General features: G+C 42.3%; 1 protein-coding gene across 1 annotated transcript in view; it reads left to right on the forward strand.

The window, feature by feature from the left end:
- Nucleotides 1-18,583, forward strand: part of LOC126175055 (delta-sarcoglycan) — a 505,275-nt gene that overhangs the window by 145,199 nt on the left and 341,493 nt on the right. The window lies entirely within an intron of this gene.

Below are 18,583 nucleotides of genomic sequence, written 5' to 3' on the forward strand. Positions count from 1 at the left end.
GCTTACGGCTGTAGTTTGCCCTTGCTTTCAGCCATGGCGAACCGCGTCAAACCAGTCAGAAGAATGATGAATAAAATTAAAAAAAAAAAAGGAAGGCCCTCACGTCATTCTCACGAAACTGTTCCCCTTTCCTCCAGCAGTACTATTAAAATAGTACGTCCTATGTACAGAAGTAAAGTAGTATTTAACTTTTCAACGAAGCTGTTTCTTTTTATTGTTTTAGTGGTAGTCAAAACCCATATTGCAGAAACTAGACGTTGAAGCTTTCGAGCGGAATTGCTTTATCTTAGTGAAACCAGACCGTCTCTCTATTTGTATGTGAAACTCATAACTATTGTGCTTTAGGAATGCATCTTATTGAATTTAGTCCTCTACACGGTTAGTCTGCTCACGATGTTATTGACTGCAACGGAATGCGTCTGCAGATCGACTCTGCAGCTCGCGGGCTCGCGTGTGGTATGATCCTGGTTTTCGGACTCGGGGAGGCTCTCCGACGAATCTAAATAAAGTTCGAGTGATATTTCACATTTTATGTAGAGCTTGTGGACGTTCTAGCGTCTTATTTCTTTTCCATTCTTTCTTTTCCATTCTTTGTTTCATGTAACTTTTTTCACACACTTGCAGCGATTCAAACAACCGAACAGTCTGGTGTTGTGATCACTTCTGCGTCGTCACTTACTTCAAAAACTGAAATTGAAGGATTCAGTGACAGTATATGTGGACTGGTAGTATTGCAGAGTTTGTGACAACTCAGATTCCGAAGTAGCGCTCCAGTCATAAGCCGATTAGCCCTAAGCAGAACTTCCGTGTTTAATGTTAAAACAGACTGCGAGGAAGAAAGCAAAACATCGTATTGTTGTGCATATAATTTTTGTTTAAAATTATGTCTATAGTAAGAGCTAATAGATATAAGGAAACAAACTGTCTAATTGATTAAATGCATTTCTATCATGTACTTCTACTCGAGTTAAAACTGACCGTGAGCAAGAAAACGATTCTGCCATTTTCATAGCATGGCGTTTACTTTCTCGTGACCGTTTTTAAAAGAAAACCTCTGCCCGTCGGAATTTTTATTATTGTAAGTATATATATATATATATATATATATATATATATATATATATATATATATATATATATATACCCACTTGAATATTTATTACAGTATCGTGTAAAAATCTGAAGTAAATGGGTCAAGAAATTTTCAACATTTTGGAAATAACTTCAAACTGTTTCTTGCCGTTATATAGTAGTGTAGATGTCAGTAAGCAAAACGAATATTACTGTTTAGAATTTTTTATGGCATTAGAATACTCTGGAAGAGTGGAAGAATAATTATAGTCTTCGGGAAAACTCTATATAGTAGTTTCAGGAACAGAACTCCAGAATTTTTATGTTAAATTGATGAATGTGGAAGACAACTCATGTGCTTTGCAACAGCAAATTTTTAAACACCAGAGTGACGAACCCCTTCCGTGTACACAGATCCTGTTTCACCAATTATTTTTAATTAATACTCAATAATTTTGGTTCAAACACCACTCAAGCACAGGTTAACACTCTTCCCTATACTTCCTCTGTGCTGTCCCAGCGAGCGATGTGGCTGAAGCAAAGAACGTTATTTTTACCAGGACGTCGTTTACGTAACTTTTGACCTGAGCAGAAACGTAAGCAAATTACAGGTGCAAGCAGTGTACTGTTCATCTACCAGGGAAGTAGAGATACAGTGTCTCCCACACATCGGTTCTAACTTAACGGTGCTGCCAACGGAAAAATGGGGCACGTTGGAGACGGAACGTCTGAACCGAGGGCCCTTACTGCATTATATTTCTGTTGTTCAAAAACCTACGTACAAAGATAACAATTTTCTTTCGTATAATGTACGAAGATGACTGAATTGTCCTATTTTGTATTAGAAAAACTAAACTCCGCGATAAAGCCCAGAAACTCGCTGTCCCGTCATTCGGTTGCGGTATGGAGGGGTGTGGGGTTATCAGACCACTCTCCCCGCAGTTGTCGGCTTTCTAGTACTTAAGCCGGGTTCAGACACGCATCTAATGTGGCGCCACAGCTTGTGGCTTTCTGTAGTGGCATCATGAACTACCGTTCACACAAGACGCCACAAATTCTACGTAGTTGCACAGTTTTCAATATGGCGTCAGTTGTAAGCATATGAGCGGATATGAATGTTATAGTGTATGTTATGGCCTTTTAAAGCTGTGGCAAGAGTTAAAGACGAGTAAGACGAACCCCTAATGTTGGATCCGACAATAGATTTCGCACAGGGATAAATCGGTGGCCTCAAACACTTTTAAGATAGAAATAATATTTGGAGACGAAAATGCTGTCTGCAGTGGCAAACTAACCAACAGCTGGCATCTAAATATTATCTGCAGACACACCACTCATCCAAAATTTTGGTATCTTCTTGTATTCGTTGATGTAGGCATTTCTAATCACTAATTTTTAGTTTAACAGCTGTCCTATCACACTCTGGGGCTATTTCCGGCTTATAATCTACAATACATAGAATGTTTGGTGTCACGAATCACCAAGTTTATATGAGTCGCTGTTTTAGTTACGTATACTAAGTTTACATACTTACTTACCCAAAACGTAGGTTGCTGTTCTTGTAGTTCCAAAAGCTGTGAAAGTGTACCTGCCGACATTGTTTACACTTTTTTCAGAAATAGAATAAAAATCCACTGAAATCGAATGGAGTAGAGCTGTAATTACTTCGTATTCGAAACACTGTCACCAGGGAGCAGTGGCCGTGAGAAAGTAACGCAACAAAATATAGCCAAGGGGAACTTTTTGTGGCATCACCAATGTTGCGTCTCTAAAGTTGCGCCACTAAAAACTGGGACTTCACACATGCAACTACATTTAAACTGCAGTATGCCTTTAGCTGTGGAAACACTTTTGTTGCGTATGTGAACCTGGCTTTAGAGGCGCTGCTTTTTGTCGTCTAGTGCCTTCAGTTGCTGAGCGCTCGGCGTCCCAGTGCCCCCATGATAGGAAAAGTCCTTGGCAGTGTTGTGAAAGAAAATCGGGTCCTATGTATGGCAGTTAAACATGCTGGCGATATATCCACGAATTTTTGCATAGAATCATTGGCTATCATATACCAACGTAGTATTTAAAGCTGGAGATTGATTCACTCTTTTTTCTGGAGTTACTATAACGACATTAAGATTCATACTTAAAAGTACCTAGGAAGCGCCAACGAAGAATTTCGTAGTAATCTAAAAGATAAGAGCGAGGAAACTGTCTAATGAGAGACGCGTAGACGCCGTTAGAAACATGCACGTGCGGTATGTTACGTACACGGGCCTAGAGCTCTGCTGCATATACAAGTCTGAAACGGCCTTTATTCCTTAAACGCATGTCAAATGGCTGTTCACAATTACGTAAACTACATTTCGCTTTAAGTAACAAATTAGCTGGGTGTCATTGTAACTCGACGTTCCTCTGTTCATTGTTTATGGTAAGTACGCTTCTCATTAATTGGGGACCTGAAGTTTTGATGAGTCGAGCTGAAACTGGGGTATCTCTTTGAAGTTAACGTTTAACTGTCGACAAGTATATCTTTCCCTTTGATGAGTTCATCTAACTCTAAACCTTCTTCAATTACGTTCTGCTATTGAAGAAGAAATTAAAAATTAAGTGAACACGTAAGATACGAAATTTATGTATTGTATTACCTAACCTCATAGGAGCGAATACGGAAAATCATTGTCATACATGAGTATGTACTAAATGTACATCAGATATGGCGTTTCTTAACTTGTACCGATGCCCATTATTACTTATCTCTATTTAATTCGTAGTTTATCTGCCCATTTCGCTTTAATATTCCTCTTTCGACACCGTACTCGTTCTTGTGTCAGTTTTTTTCTCGCCATCAGACCTAGCTTTCACACTCTCTCTCCAAAAATGTCTCTTCGTTCCCTTTGAAAGATAAATACTGCAATGCCCTTCCACTGGAAAATCTTGCTGTCCACTGAACGAATCTACTCGTAATGTTTATTTCCCTTCGACTTCGTATATGGAAAAGTACTGTCACTTCTTCCACGAAGGATCCACATTTTCAATTTTTTGCGAAACACTCCCTTCAGCTACCAACTTCCACTTTCATTTTTCCCTGTACGTTGGACAATCAGTGAAGCAAGTGAAACCTAATTGCAGTAACTTGTGTCTCTGCCTTTGAGTCCTCTATATCTAATATCTTTCACATTCGTTGTCCCCTCAGTTCTTTACAGATACTGCAAAATTATTTATGTGCAGGCTTGCTTCATTCTATTTCTTAAAACATTTCTAGCATCCTTTTCATGTCATAAACGGCGCAATGGTAACCTGATATATTTTTTCTTTTAGTGTTTTCGAGATCAGACCTGTTTCTATGGTGGCTTCACTTTTTCTGCAATTTATCTCCTCAATATACAGCACTTATTCAACTTGCCTTCCTCTTGAAATCTCTAATCTGCTAATCCTATATTTCTAACATTGAATGAATTTTGAAATTGTCAGACTGAAGTGCACGCTCTATTCTGAACAATACCTTTTTATTGCCAGTTGCCCTGATCGCATCTGGTGGACTCATGGCAGTTTATCAGTTTCGGCTCCTGTAAGTCACCTACCTCTGAATCTACATCTACATGGATACTCTGCAAATCACAGTTAAGTGCCTCACAGAGGGTTCATCGAACCAACATCACAATAATCATCTGTTATTACAATCTCGAACAAGCGCGTGGAAAAAGCAAACACCTGTATTTTTCAGTATGAGCTCTGATTTCCCTAATTTTATTATGATTATCGTTTCTCACTGTGCAGGTCGGTACGAGCAAAATGTTTTCGCATTCGGAGGAGAAAGTTCGTGAGAAGATTCCGCCGCAACGAAATACGCCTTTGTTTTAATTATGTCCACCCCGAATTCTGTATCATGTCGGTGACACTCTCCCCCTATTTCGCTATAATACAAAATATGTTGCTCTTCTTTGAACTTTCTAGAAGTACTCCGTTAATCGTAACCGGTAAGGACCCCACACCGCGCATCATTATTCCAAAAGGAGACCGACAAGCATAGTTTGGGCAGTCTCTTTAGTAGATGGCTCTGAGCACTATGCGACTTAACTTCTGAGGTCATCAGTCGCCTAGAACTTAGAACTAATTAAACCTAACTAACCTAAGGACATCACACACATCCATGCCCGAGGCAGGATTCGAACCTGCGACCGTAGCGGTCACGCGGTTCCAGACTGAAGCGCCTTTAACCGCACGGCCACACCGGCCGGCTTTAGTAGATGTGTTGCACGTTCTAAGTGTTCTGCCAATAAAATGCAGTCTTTGATTTGCCTTCCACACAACATTTTCTATTTGTTCTTTCCGATTTAAGTTATTCCTAATTGTAATTCTTAGGTATTTAATTGAATTTACTGTCTTTAGGTTTGACTGATTTATCGTGTGACCGAAGTTTAACGGATTTCTTTTAGCACGCATGTGGATAGCCTCACATTTTTCATTACGTAGGGTCAACTGCCAATTTTCGCGCCATACAAATATCTTTTCTAAATCGTTTTGCAATTTCCTTTGATCTTCTGGTGACTTTACTAGACGATAAACGACAGCATAACCTGCAAACAACCTAGGACCGCTGCTCAAATTGTCTCGTAAATCATTTGTGTAGATAAAGAATAGCAGAAGGACTTTAGCACTACCTTATGAAACGCCAGATATCACTTCTGTTTTACTCGATGACTTTCCGTCAATTACTACGAACTGTAACCTCTCTGAGAGGGAATCACGAGTCCAGTCACGTAACTGAGATGATATTCCATAAGCATGCACTTTCACTACAAGCCGCTTGTGTGGCACAGTGTCAAAAGCGTTCTGGAACCTCTAGAAATACGAAAAAAATTTGAAATCCCTCGTCAATAGCACTCAACACTTCGTGTGAGTAATGAGCTAATTGTGTTTCACAAGAACGATGTTTTCTAAATCCGTGTTGACTGGATGTCAATAGACTATTTACGTCGAGGTAATTTTAATGTTCGAACACAATATGTGTTCTGAAATCCTGCTGCATATTGACGTTAATGTTATGGGACTGTAATTTGGTGGATTACTCCAACTACCTTTCTTGAATATTGGAGTGACCTGTACGACTTTCCAATCTTTTGGTTCGGGTCCTTCGTTGAGCGATCGGTTGTACATGGAGCTATTGAATCAGCATACTCTGAAAGGAACCTAATTGGTGTACTGTCTGGACCGGAAGATTTCCTTTTATTAAGTGATTTAAGTTGATTCACTACTTCCACAATATATACTTCTAAGTTACTCGTTTTCTCGGTTGATCTTGATTCGAATTCTCGAATATTTCTTCTTCGGTGAAGGTATTTCGGAAGGCTGTGTTTAGTAACTCTGCTTTAGTAGCACTGTCATCAATAGTATTTTCATTGGTATCGCGCATAGAAGACATTTATTCTGTACTGCCGCTAGAATACTTTACTCACGACCAGAAGACATAGTTTTCTTGTGGAAACTATGATAAACATCTCGTATTGATATCCATGCTGAATTTCGTGCTTCTGTAGAAGATCTTCAATCTTGGGGATTCTGGGTAGGTTTAAGTTTGGCATGCTGTTTCAGTTGTTTCTGCAACAGTGTTCTGACCCGTTTTGTGTACCAAGGGGGATCACCTCCGACGTTTGTTAATTTATTTCCTATAAATCTCTCAAGTGCTCTCCATACAATTTCTTTGCATTCAAGTTACGTCTGGTGTACACTTACATTGTTAATTTGCAAGGAGTGGAGATTGTTTCTCAGGAAGGCAACAAGTGAATTTTTATCGGCTTTTTTTGAGTAAGTATATGTTTCGTTTATTATTGGAAAAATTGGGTAGTTACGGTATTCAGTCTAGTCGCGACGACAACCCTGTGTTTACTAATCCCTGTATACGTTGCGATCTTCGTTATTGGCTTAGAATTATTTGATACTGAGAGATCAAGTATGGTTTCACAACCATTTATTATTCCAGTGGGCTCATGGACTACCTGCCCGAAATAATTTTCAGTGAATGCATTTAGCACAATTTCGGACGAAGTCTTATGCGTATCTCCGAATTTGAACACGTATTTTCGCCAACAAATCGAGGTTAAACTGATGTCAGCATCAACTATAACTGTACGAGTCGAGTACGTGTTTGAAATTAGACTCATCATCAGGAACAATATCTCGCTACGAAAGTAACACTTCATATTAACTATCGACCACGTGATCGCTTAAAATAAACTAATCTGATGATTGTCAATGACCGCGAAGTGCGCTAGATGACAATTTCACGTGTCACTTTCTTAATAAGACACTAGTTCTCAAGATGAATCTTAAGATTCAGAAATAGGCATGCTGCCATAGTCCCGCCACAAGCTATTGCGACAATTGGAAATAACAATTAGTTCTTGCGTTCATACTGTGGTTTCTTCTTCAGTAGTGTGACGGCAATTCTTTTTTCGAACTCTGGTTCATAGAATTTAGTCAGAGGGCCAAATAAGAATATATCCCATACATATTTTAACATATTTTAGTGGCCCTGAAATTTAAAACAAATATCACATTCAAACTATTTTCCATTGACTCATCTCCAGGAAAGAACTATCAAAGTGACTAGGCTCGAGGACTCCATAGCATAAAGTTGCCTTCCACGTTTTCCGTGGGTCACGAAGATAGCGTCGCGTATTCGCTTCGCAACCCATTCCAGAAGACGGCTGTGCGCCGCGACATTTGCATCTGTCATTCCGGACTAATTCCGGACGGGGGCAGTTTCGCAGGTGGCAGCGGACAGGTTATTGCCGCAGATCGATCTCTCCCCTGGTCGCGGTTAAGCAATCAACGCGCTGCTGTCCGCTTTCCGTCATCGGCTGCACCTCGTCCGGTGTCGACAGCAGGAAATAGTCCCGTGGACGTCGTTTATGCAGTGAGATACGTTGAACTCTTACTGCTAATTTTTACTACTTCTAACTAAACTATCTTTAGCAACGTCTGCCTTCATTCTACGCGCTGAATGGAAACGATATGCGCTAATTCGTATTTTTACGACTCTGTCTCTCGTGACATCCTTAAGCACCAAGTCACTTATTATTCGTCTCCTTTCACAGTAATTAAAAATAATGCGTTTTCGCTTGTCTACTTTATAAGATTCAGGTGTCAGCGAATAGACAATATATCTGGTGCACACACCATTACAAGAATGTTTTTACCTTGTGTTGATAAAGTTAAATTTAAATTGATTTGTCTAAATTCTTTTTATTTATTTACGCAGTACCGAGTGAAAATCTATCGAGTAAATTAGTCAATCCTATACAAGAGATTGGAGCAAGGAAACCTCTATAACTATGTCAATAAGCACGAGTGTGATGTGCCGGCCGGTGTGGCCGAGCGGTTCTAGAAGCTTGAGTCTGGAACCCCGCGACTGCTAGGGTCGCAGGTTAGAATCCTGCCTCGGGCATGGATGTCTGTGATGTCCTTAGGTTAGTTAGGTTTACGTAGTTGTAAGTTCTAGGGGACTGATGACCTCAGATGTTAATTCCCATAGTGCTCAGAGCCATTTCATTTCAACAAGTGTGATGTCTATGATAAATGTTCATTGCAGGGAGAGAGTATTTTGTGAAAAATTAATAATTTCATGAAAAGTAAGACGTGGAAATGAATGTAAGCCTTAAATATATTGACTGTAACATTTTAAGGGTATTACAACGTGTAATTCATTTAATCAAAACGGAATCATAAAGGTAAGGAACCCACCATGGGTTTTCGACCGCCAGTCTTCTGGATGGCTTCAAGGCGAGCACCGCATGGGAGGAAAAGAACGGAAAACCAAAGGCAGTTGCAGTCGAGCCTTGACTGCGTACGTATAGTGGTGCGCCATGTCTGTCGATGTGCTCCTTAAGCCATAACAATTCACAGTGAAAATGCTTAATATTTGGTGTGGCAATGGTTTATACACAACTGTCCATTAAAATTGCTAAACCACGAAGATGACGTGCTACAGACGCTAAATTTAACCGACAGGAAGAAGATGCTTTGATATGCAAATGATTAGCTTTTCAGAGCATTCACACAAGGTTGGCGCCGGTGGCGACACCTACAACGTGCTGACATGAGGAAAGTTTCTAACCGGTTTCTCATATACAAACAGCAGTTGACCGGCGTTTGCCTGGTGAAACGTTGTTGTGATTCCTCGTGTAAGGAGGAGAAATGCGTACCATCACGTTTCCGACTTTGATAAGGGTCAGATTGTAGCCCATCGCGATTGCGGTTTATCGTATCGCGACATTGTTGGTCGCGTTGGTCGAGATCCAATGACTGTTAGCAGAATATTGAATCGGTGGGTTCAGGAGGGTAGTACGGAACGCCGTGCTGAATCCCAACGGCCTCGTATCACTAGCAGTCGAGATGACAAGCATCTTATCAGCATGGCTGTAACGGATCGTGCAGCCACGTCTCGATCCCTGAGTCAACAGATGGGGACGTTTTCAAGACAACAACCATCTTCACCAACAGTTCGACGACGTTTGCAGTATCATGGACTATGAGCTCGGAGACCATGGCTGCGGTTACCCTTGACGCTGCATCACAGACAGGAGCTCCTGCGATGGTGTACTCTACGACGAACCTGGGTGCGCGAATGGCAAAACGTCATTTTTTCGGATGAATCCAGGTTCTGTTTACAGCATCATGATGGTCCCATCCGTGTTTGGCGACATCGCGGTGAACGCATATTAGAAGCGTGTATTCGTCATCGCCATACTGGCGTATCAGCCGGCGTGGCGGTATGGGGTGCCATTGGTTACATGTCTGCGTCACCTCTTGTTCACATTGACGGCACTTTGAACAGTGGACGTTACATTTCAGGTGTGTTACGACCCGTGGCTCTACCCTTCATTCGATCCTCTTCTTGGTGTAGCAATTTTAATGGCCAGTAGTGTAGTTTCTGAGGTCGTCTCCAGTTTATTTTGTGTCGAGAAGCAAAAATATCCCATTGGCTTTATATGAAGGGATATGGAACCGATGACACAGGAAGTTGAAATGGCTACTGCAAGTGGGAGAGGAGCAGAGTATATACAAATTTTCGTACAGCAAGCACCAACTTCAGCACCGACAGTACTGCAATGAACAAGGCAAGACATTTATCAACATTCTGTAACAGTGTATCAGAATGTTACAGTCAACTCCCTGGTTTGCCAAAGTTCTAATATAGTTGTGTACAGCTTCGATGAAAGTGCTCTACTGGACGAAATAAAACCAGCGTGTTTCTGAAAAGCGACACATAGTCAGCGCGTGATTGACGAAGGTTCTCCTTTTTTGTAAGGCAGTCCCGGTAGGTAGCGGTACACTCGCGAGTACCGTAAACACAACTGCTAGATGGATTCACTTTCCGTAGCGTGGCCTCTGCTACAGAACGATATAGAAATTATTCTGCAGATTATTACTTCCATTTTAAGCTATATTAGCGGGTCATACAGCTAAATATTGTCACGATCATAGTTAAAAAGAATTGTTCTCCCTACTGAGTAACGTAAAAAAAGGATTCGATTATACGTGATTCGGAGATTTAAAATATAAAAGCGAATCAGTCACACGTGGAATAGGAGGGTAGGGTTACAACCTGAGTGGGTTCGCAGCAGACTGAGTTCAATTCAAAGCTACCTTTCAATTCATTCGTCACCCATGTGGCCAGTATAGAAGCTCATCGCATTCGCATTTATATTCTTACTGCGAACTGTCTAAATTGTCGGGACAACTGTAGGTAACGCAGAATCGACCAGTAGATGCCATGAGAGGTGAACCCTTCAGAATAAAAGGAGGCGGCGAGTATTGTGTTATCAGTAGTACAGGAGGGACAGTAGCATGGGTCGATCAAGAGAGCCAGTGTTCTCGAACGTGGACTAGTCATTGAATCCCTTCTGAGTAGCAAATCCATAAGGAAAATTTAAACCCTTCTAAACCTGTCCACACCCACTCTTGGCGATCTGATTTGAAGTGGAAATTCAAAGGAACAGTCACAGCTATACCAAGACCAGCTAGATCTCATGTACTTACGGACATAGAGCGTCGAGCACTGTGGAGGGTGGTTGCAAGGGATTACAAGAAATCAGCGGAATGAATCGTCGTGAGTTCCAAATTATCAGGAGAAGTCCAACTAGCAGAGTTACTGTGCATAGGGAGTTAAAGAGAGTGAGGTACAACGGCTGAGCATTTCGTCATGAGCAACCACGCTAACCGACGCTTGAGGTGGTACAAAGAAAAAAGCCACTGGGCAGTGGATGCTGGTAGACGTGCGATTTGCAGCGATGGATGCCCTGTGCCAAGCCAGTGGAAAGGTTTAGGTTTCGTGAATACCAAAAGAACTTTACCTGCCGTCAAGTGTAGTGCCAACAGTGAGGTATTGAGGAGATTCTGTCATGGTATGAAGGTGTTTTTCGTGGTTATGGTTTGTCTCTCCCCCCCCCCCCCCCTTACAGCTCTTCAGGAAAAGCTAAATGCCGAACGATATGAATGCATTTTACAGCACTATGCCCTGCACTCACTAGTGGTACAGTTCCGAGGCGGTGACTGTATATAGCAAGACAACTCAGACTGTCATTAAGTGGCATCTACGAGGCAATGGTTTGTGCACGGTAACATTCCTCAGATGGACTGGCCTGTCCAGAGTCCCGATCTGAACCCAATACAACACCTTTGGGATCAGTTAGAACAGTGCTCGTCAAACCTTTGCTCAAGAGCAAATAGTGAGATTGTGGGCCAGCATCTCGGATCGCATATGTACCGATTTTGTTAACAATTTGTAACCTTTATTATTAACCTTACTATTAATTTGTAAACTTTATAAATAACTATTTCATGAGCCACTGGTAAACTAGTCGTGGTAAGCGCTCCCAAGCACTGATCTTTAAATGTCGATATCAGTCGCAAAACTTCGTATCGACTGTTCTCTCCTTCAGATTTCTACCACCCTAACCAACCCAAAAGCTGTGACGCTGTAGTTGCCCATGTGAGCGGAGGATTAACTAATTATTGACAGTAACTGTACTTATATTTAAATGCATTCTGCATTATATGAGACACAATCACAAGTGGTTGCTGAATGTCTTGAGTGTCATTACTCTTTTAGTCGTTGCATTGCATTACAACAGCCTCAGTTTAATTTCATACTCCTTGGTAAAAATATGTAGGGTGTTCGAGCATGACCGCCTCTACATAAAGTGCATTGGCGCATTTATATTACTTCCGTCAAAAAATTTATACGGAAGCAGCTGTTCGGTATGAGGCCCTACCGTCCTTCATTTGTCGGTACTGAAACACAAATAATAAAACATACCCAGTATAACATTCTCTAACCCTGCTGCAGCCACGCTACTGATCCCTCTGTCCCTGACGTAAGAAGCACACAGTACTTAAATCACGGCCAAATTCGCCAACGCCAATTAAAATTAAATACACCAAAAATACAACAGTCTTTGCTAATATCTTTGTCTCTTACTCAGCGGAACAACTTTACTCTGAAGAAGCTCTGAAATTTACCTGACGTTTTTAAATTTGGTGTTACAAAGCCTATTCGGTAAGTAAGGTCCGATTGGGGGCGAAATGGAAACCACAGCGAAAATCCGATAAAGCTTTGTACAGATGTGTTGGGCAGTGTCTGTAATATGTCCGTCGATGGCTTCACGCCGCTCTTTTCAGTTCTGACAGCACAGTCAGCACATAAAGATGTCTAGCTAAACAGTGTCTGCCACAGAGTATGAGGGCCAAGCGAGAGAGTTCGCCTGATGTCATGCAGCCCACATAACACAATTGTCATGCGGTTCCTTCTTCAGAACATTTCTCGGTCACACTCTGCTGGACCAAAGAAGATGCTCCTGCAGCATTTTCGATGGAAAGTGTTTATCACCTGCAGTACAGCCCGTAACTGGATGCCCCTGCGTTTCATCTCTGCTCACATGAACTGATGGCTTTGAAAACAACTTTTTGGCATTGTCAACTAGCTGTAGACAAGCGCGGAGAATTGACGGAAAGCAAAGGTGGCTGCCTTCTATGACGAGGGTACTGGAAAGGCGGGACAGCACTAGGACAAGTGTGTAAGTTGGATCCGCGACTATGTAGAGAAGTAGCTGGAAGGTGTAGATAGCTGTAGCAAATGAAACATTTTTGATTCTCATAGTGGTTTCCATTTCGCGATCGATTATACCTTACTTTCAGAATACTCGTAAATACGGTTGCGAACGGCGGGCCTCACGAATGCTTGATTTGTGCCGCATGCGGCCCCCCTGGACGGAGTTTGACAGCCACAGGGTAAGAATGTCGACTTCGCTACCATTCCTACACAGACATTCAGAAACTTCATTGAAGGTGCACACGGCAGAGGTCCAGCCATAATCAAGGCGAAGAGTAGACACGCACGATATTGAAGACCATTGACAGTGTCCGGATGTGTTTGAACGTATGGTATGAGTACTTTGAAATCACTGTCACTAATGTGCTGAATTCCGTCGATTTTTGGGAACATAAAGTCCATAATTGGTAGCAAATGGTCTCCAAGTAGCTGAACATTACCATTCCTACTCAATAACCTGTCCAGTTCGACCAGAAGACAGTTCACACCATTATAGAGCCAACATCGGCTCCCATAGTGCCTTGTTGAAAATCTGGATCCACGTCCTCGTGGGATCTGCGACACACTCGAGCCCTATTATTAGTTCTTAGAAACTGAAATCGGGACTTATCTGACCAGGCCACAGTTTTCCAGACGTTTAGGGCACAACCGACGTGGTCACAGCCCGGGAGAGAAGCTGCAGGTGATGATGCGCTGATAGCAAAGTCACTCGGGTCGGTCATCTGCTGCCACAGCCCAGTAATGCCAGATTTAGCTGCACTGTCTTCAACTGATACGTTCGTCGTACGTCCCACATAGATTTCTGCGGTTATTTCACTCAGTGTTGCCTCTCTGATAGCACTCACAACTCTACGCAGACGCCGCTGCACTCTATCGTTAATTGAAGGCCGTCGACCACTGTGTTCTCTGTGGTGAGAGGTAATGATGGACTTTTGATATTCTTGTCACAATCTTGACGTTGTGGAACTTATAATATTGAATTCCCTAACGATTTCCGGAGCTGAATGTGTTATGTGTCTGGCTGAAACTAGAATTTTGCGTTCCAAGTGGGTTAGTTCCCATTTTGTGGCCATAATAACGTCGTAAACCTTTTCACATGAATCACCGGAGTACAAATGCCAACTCCACCACTGCACTGTCTTTTTACACCATGTGTACGCGATAATACCCCCATCAGTACATGCGCATATCGCTATCTTGTGATTTCAATATGTATTCAACAATAATCGAATATATCTTTCGTGGTGGTCTATCAGCACCTTGCGTATTCTCCATGTAGAGAAAGAGTGGTAGGTTGCATTACTGGATTTGCTCTAACTGAAGAGCTAGTTACATTTACATACAGAAGCTTTTTGACACAAATCACACATACAGATTCTGAAATAAATTACCGTGCAGCTGCTCATGAAGTTCAATAACTGTAGCTGCTGTTTTGATAAAGGCTGAAGGAGTGAGCGTTGGTTTCACGAGGAAAAGTTGAATCTGTACATGTTTACTGTGTTGCCTGGCAAATGATACATGGTACGTGTTTGCGATAGTCTCTTATATGCAATCAGTAACATACAACATGCCCTTAAGACAGAGCAGTGGTTGATCTTAAATAACCATTAGTGTCTCACATATTGCCAGATTATAAATTTGAATCGGTTGCGTAGTAATTGTTCAACCCGGGTTCCTGCAACTGACAGATTAGCAGATTCAGATACCAGTGAAAATCGTTTATGAAAGACATAAATACATTACACGTGCCTGCGAGTATTGCCGCTAATTAATGTAACTGTCTGTCTTGATCTTTTTTATTAATTTAGTTTTTAATTTATACACCTTATCACTTTACGGCCTCATGCATTTTGAAAATCCGCCAGATAAAAAATAAAACAAATTAGAAATATTAGAATGAATTAATCACTCTGCAGGGGACCTGTGCTTTCTTATGAAACTTCCTGGCAGATGAGGTACTGGGGAGAAGTCTTGCTTGAGTAGATCAGTCTTGTCCCGGCATATATTTTTAAAAAATTGTTTTATTCTGCCATGAAGTTTCATATCGGCGCACACTCCGCTGCAGAGAGAAAATCTCATTCTGGGAACATATTTTTCAATCTGTCAGAAAGTTTCAACACACACACACACACACACACACACACACACACACACACACACACACACTCACACACACAGAAAGTGTCCATCACCTCTTAAGGTCTCGCTGCAGGGAGGTACAACATGCAATGTGTGGTTTTCATGGCCGATAAAATTAGCGGAAACGTTGTTTATGTTGATCTCTATTCCCATTTTTTGTACAGGTTCCGGAACTCGGGGACCGAGGTGATATATATCAAAAAAAGATTTGCATCACTTCGGTTCCGAGAGTTCCGGAACCTGTGCAGAAAATTGGAATAGAGATCAATATAAATATATGATTCTTGAGTTTCTCCCGGCGTATTTGATAATCAAAATATCCACGGGTGTGCTGCCGGTCTATAGTGTCCAACGGGCACTATAGACCGGCAGCAAACCCGTGGATATTTTGATAATATAAATATAATTTCCGCCCTTTTTATTGCTCATGAAAACCACACATTGCATATTGTCCCCCCATACAGCGAGACCTTAAGAGGTGATGGACCAGATTGCTGTACACACCTGTACCGCGAATACCCAGTAGCACGTTCTCTTGCATTGATGAATGCCTGTATTCGTCGTGGCACACTATCCACATGTTCATCAAGGCACTGTTGGTTCACATTTTCTCACTCCTCAACGGCGATTCGGCGTAGATCCCTCAGAGCGGTTGGTGGGTCGCACGGTCCATAAACAGCCCTGTTCAATCTATACTATGCATGTTCGATAGGGTTCTTGTCTGGAGGACATGCTGGCCACTCTAGTCGAGCGATGTCGTTATCCTGAAGGAAGTCATTCAGAAGATAAGCACGATGGGGGCGCGAATTGTTGACCATGAAGACGAATGCCTAGCCAATATGCTGCCGATATGGTTGCACTATCGGTCGAAGAATGACATTCACGTATCGTCCAGTCGTTACGGCGCCTTCCATGACCACCAGCGGCGTACGTCGGCCCCATATAATGCCACCCCAAAATGGCAAGGAACCTCCACCTTGCTGCACTCGCTGGACAGTGTGTCTAAGACGTTCAGCCTGCCCGGGATGCCTCCAAACACGTCTATGACGATTGTCTCGTTGAAAGCATATGCGCCACTCATTGGTGAAGAAAACTTGATGCCAATCCTGAGCGGTCCATTCGGCATGTTGTTGGGCCCATCCGTACCGCGCTGAATGGTGTCTTGGTTGCAAAGATGGACCTCGCTATGGACGTTGGGAGTGACGTTGCGCATCATGCAGCCTATTGCGCACAGTTTGAGTCTTAACACGACGTCCTGTGGCAGCAAGAAAAGCATTATTCAACATGGTTGCGTTGCTGTCATGCTTCCTCCAAGCCATAATTCGCAGGTAGCGGTCATCCAATGTAGTACTAGCTCTTGGGCGGCCAGAGCGAGGCATCTCATCGACAGTTACTGTCCATCTGTATCTCCTCCATGTCCGATCAACATCGCTTTGGTTCACGCCGAAACGCCTGGACACTTCCCTTGTTGAGAGCCCTTACTGGCACAAAGAAACAATGCGGGCGCGATCGAACCACTGTATTGAACGTGTAGGCATGGTTGATCTACAGACATCACGAGCCGTGTACCTCCTTCCTTGTGGAATGACTGGAACTGGTCGGCTGTCGGACCCCTTCCTTCTATTAGGCGCATCTCATGTATGATTGTTTACATCTTTGGGCAGGTGTAGTGACATCTCTGATCAGTCAAAGAGATTGTCTGTGATACAATATTCACAGTCAACGTGTATCTTCAGGAGTTCTGGGAACCGGGGTGATACAAAACTTTTTTTTATGTGTGTATATAAAGAGTTGTAGTCAGTTTACATGAGAGCTGTGAACTTAAAAGTCTGTACACTATATCTCGTTAGCTCTCATGTAAACGTGACTAGAACTGTTTAGTTGTCTTCAATAAAAATCTGTGCCTGTTAGGCTGCTGTTAAATGCAAATGGAATAATCACATCAAAATTGAAATTAACATCTAAAATATTTTTTCTTAGTGCCAAATTTTAAAAAATGGACTTGAATTAATTCACAACAAAATCAAACATTGCAGAGTGATGCAGTATTTGAGATTACAGCTCGAATAAGGCTGCTTAAATGTCGGCCCTAATTTTGCTCGGAATATTCGTCCTCACCACAGCGTCCACAGCCGAACAAGCTGCGGTGCCACGAGTGATAACTGAGAATGAAATGAGTGAATAAGAGAAAAATGAGAGCCAATCGTCCCAGGCGCCCAAGTTTTGTTGACGGCAGGTGACTGATCAGAATCCTTAACTGGTTTGCACGCAGCTGTTTGGAAAGGAACTCCAGTCCAACGTGCAGCACAATGTCTTGATAACTGGAGACATCGCCTGGCCATTACAGCACACCACGTCAGCATTTCTAGTCAGCAGGCTTCCAGCCAGCCAGCGACCGCCGCATTTTTGCGCTTCCAAAAACGAGAATATCATGAAAATACTTAAGGTAAATATTTGTACGGCTGCTGATGGTAGCTGGACAGCTCACTCTCAGCTGAAAGGTGGTTGAAACCTTAATTTATTTACTAACAGTTTGTTACCGAAGATTTGTGCCCGCATGAGGCCAACGATAGATAGTGGACGTAAAGCTCACAGTCCACAGTGCACGATGTGTAGATAAAAAACAGCCAGCAGTCACTAACGTCATCTCGGCTCGATGGTGGGGCAACCTCGTAACGTCAGTATTGGTAGGTGGCAGTACTGTGCTGCGTCATCTGTTGGCGAAACAGCCCGACCTGGCTACAGTGTATCCAAAACAGGCTGGCAGATGAATGGCTGGCTGCGAGAGCCTCAGTTCCACCTTCAGCCAATCAGTGCTGTGGCTGAACCCTCAGGCAGGGAGTTCTACTGGTTGTCCCAGTAACCCAGTCTGATTACACAGACAGTGTTTATACACGCCAGAATATGCTTGTTATTGAGCAGATGACTCAGGTGTCACTTTCACCACTTGCCGCAGTGTCGCCGAAGCATTCCAGGTTACGGTAATACCATTGGTCATTGACCAGATATATGATATAGTAAAGCGCATGTATCTTTGTCTAACATTTCTTTCTAACGGCATTTGCAAATCAGAGAAGATACGTATCGACACACTGTATTAGCCAACAGTTATTTCCCCTTATTTAAAAAAAAATCTATAGAAAAGTACATACTGCGTCACAGAGATAGTTAAACATCATATTAAGACAGATTAAATAGAGTGTTATGCTTTATTTATTGTACTGCAGAAATCTACCTACTGCTTCGATTTCCCTGTCACTTCCGCCATGAAAT

Source organism: Schistocerca cancellata, chromosome 3 (genome assembly GCF_023864275.1).
Source record: "Schistocerca cancellata isolate TAMUIC-IGC-003103 chromosome 3, iqSchCanc2.1, whole genome shotgun sequence".
Classification (NCBI taxonomy): Eukaryota; Metazoa; Arthropoda; class Insecta; order Orthoptera; family Acrididae; genus Schistocerca; species Schistocerca cancellata.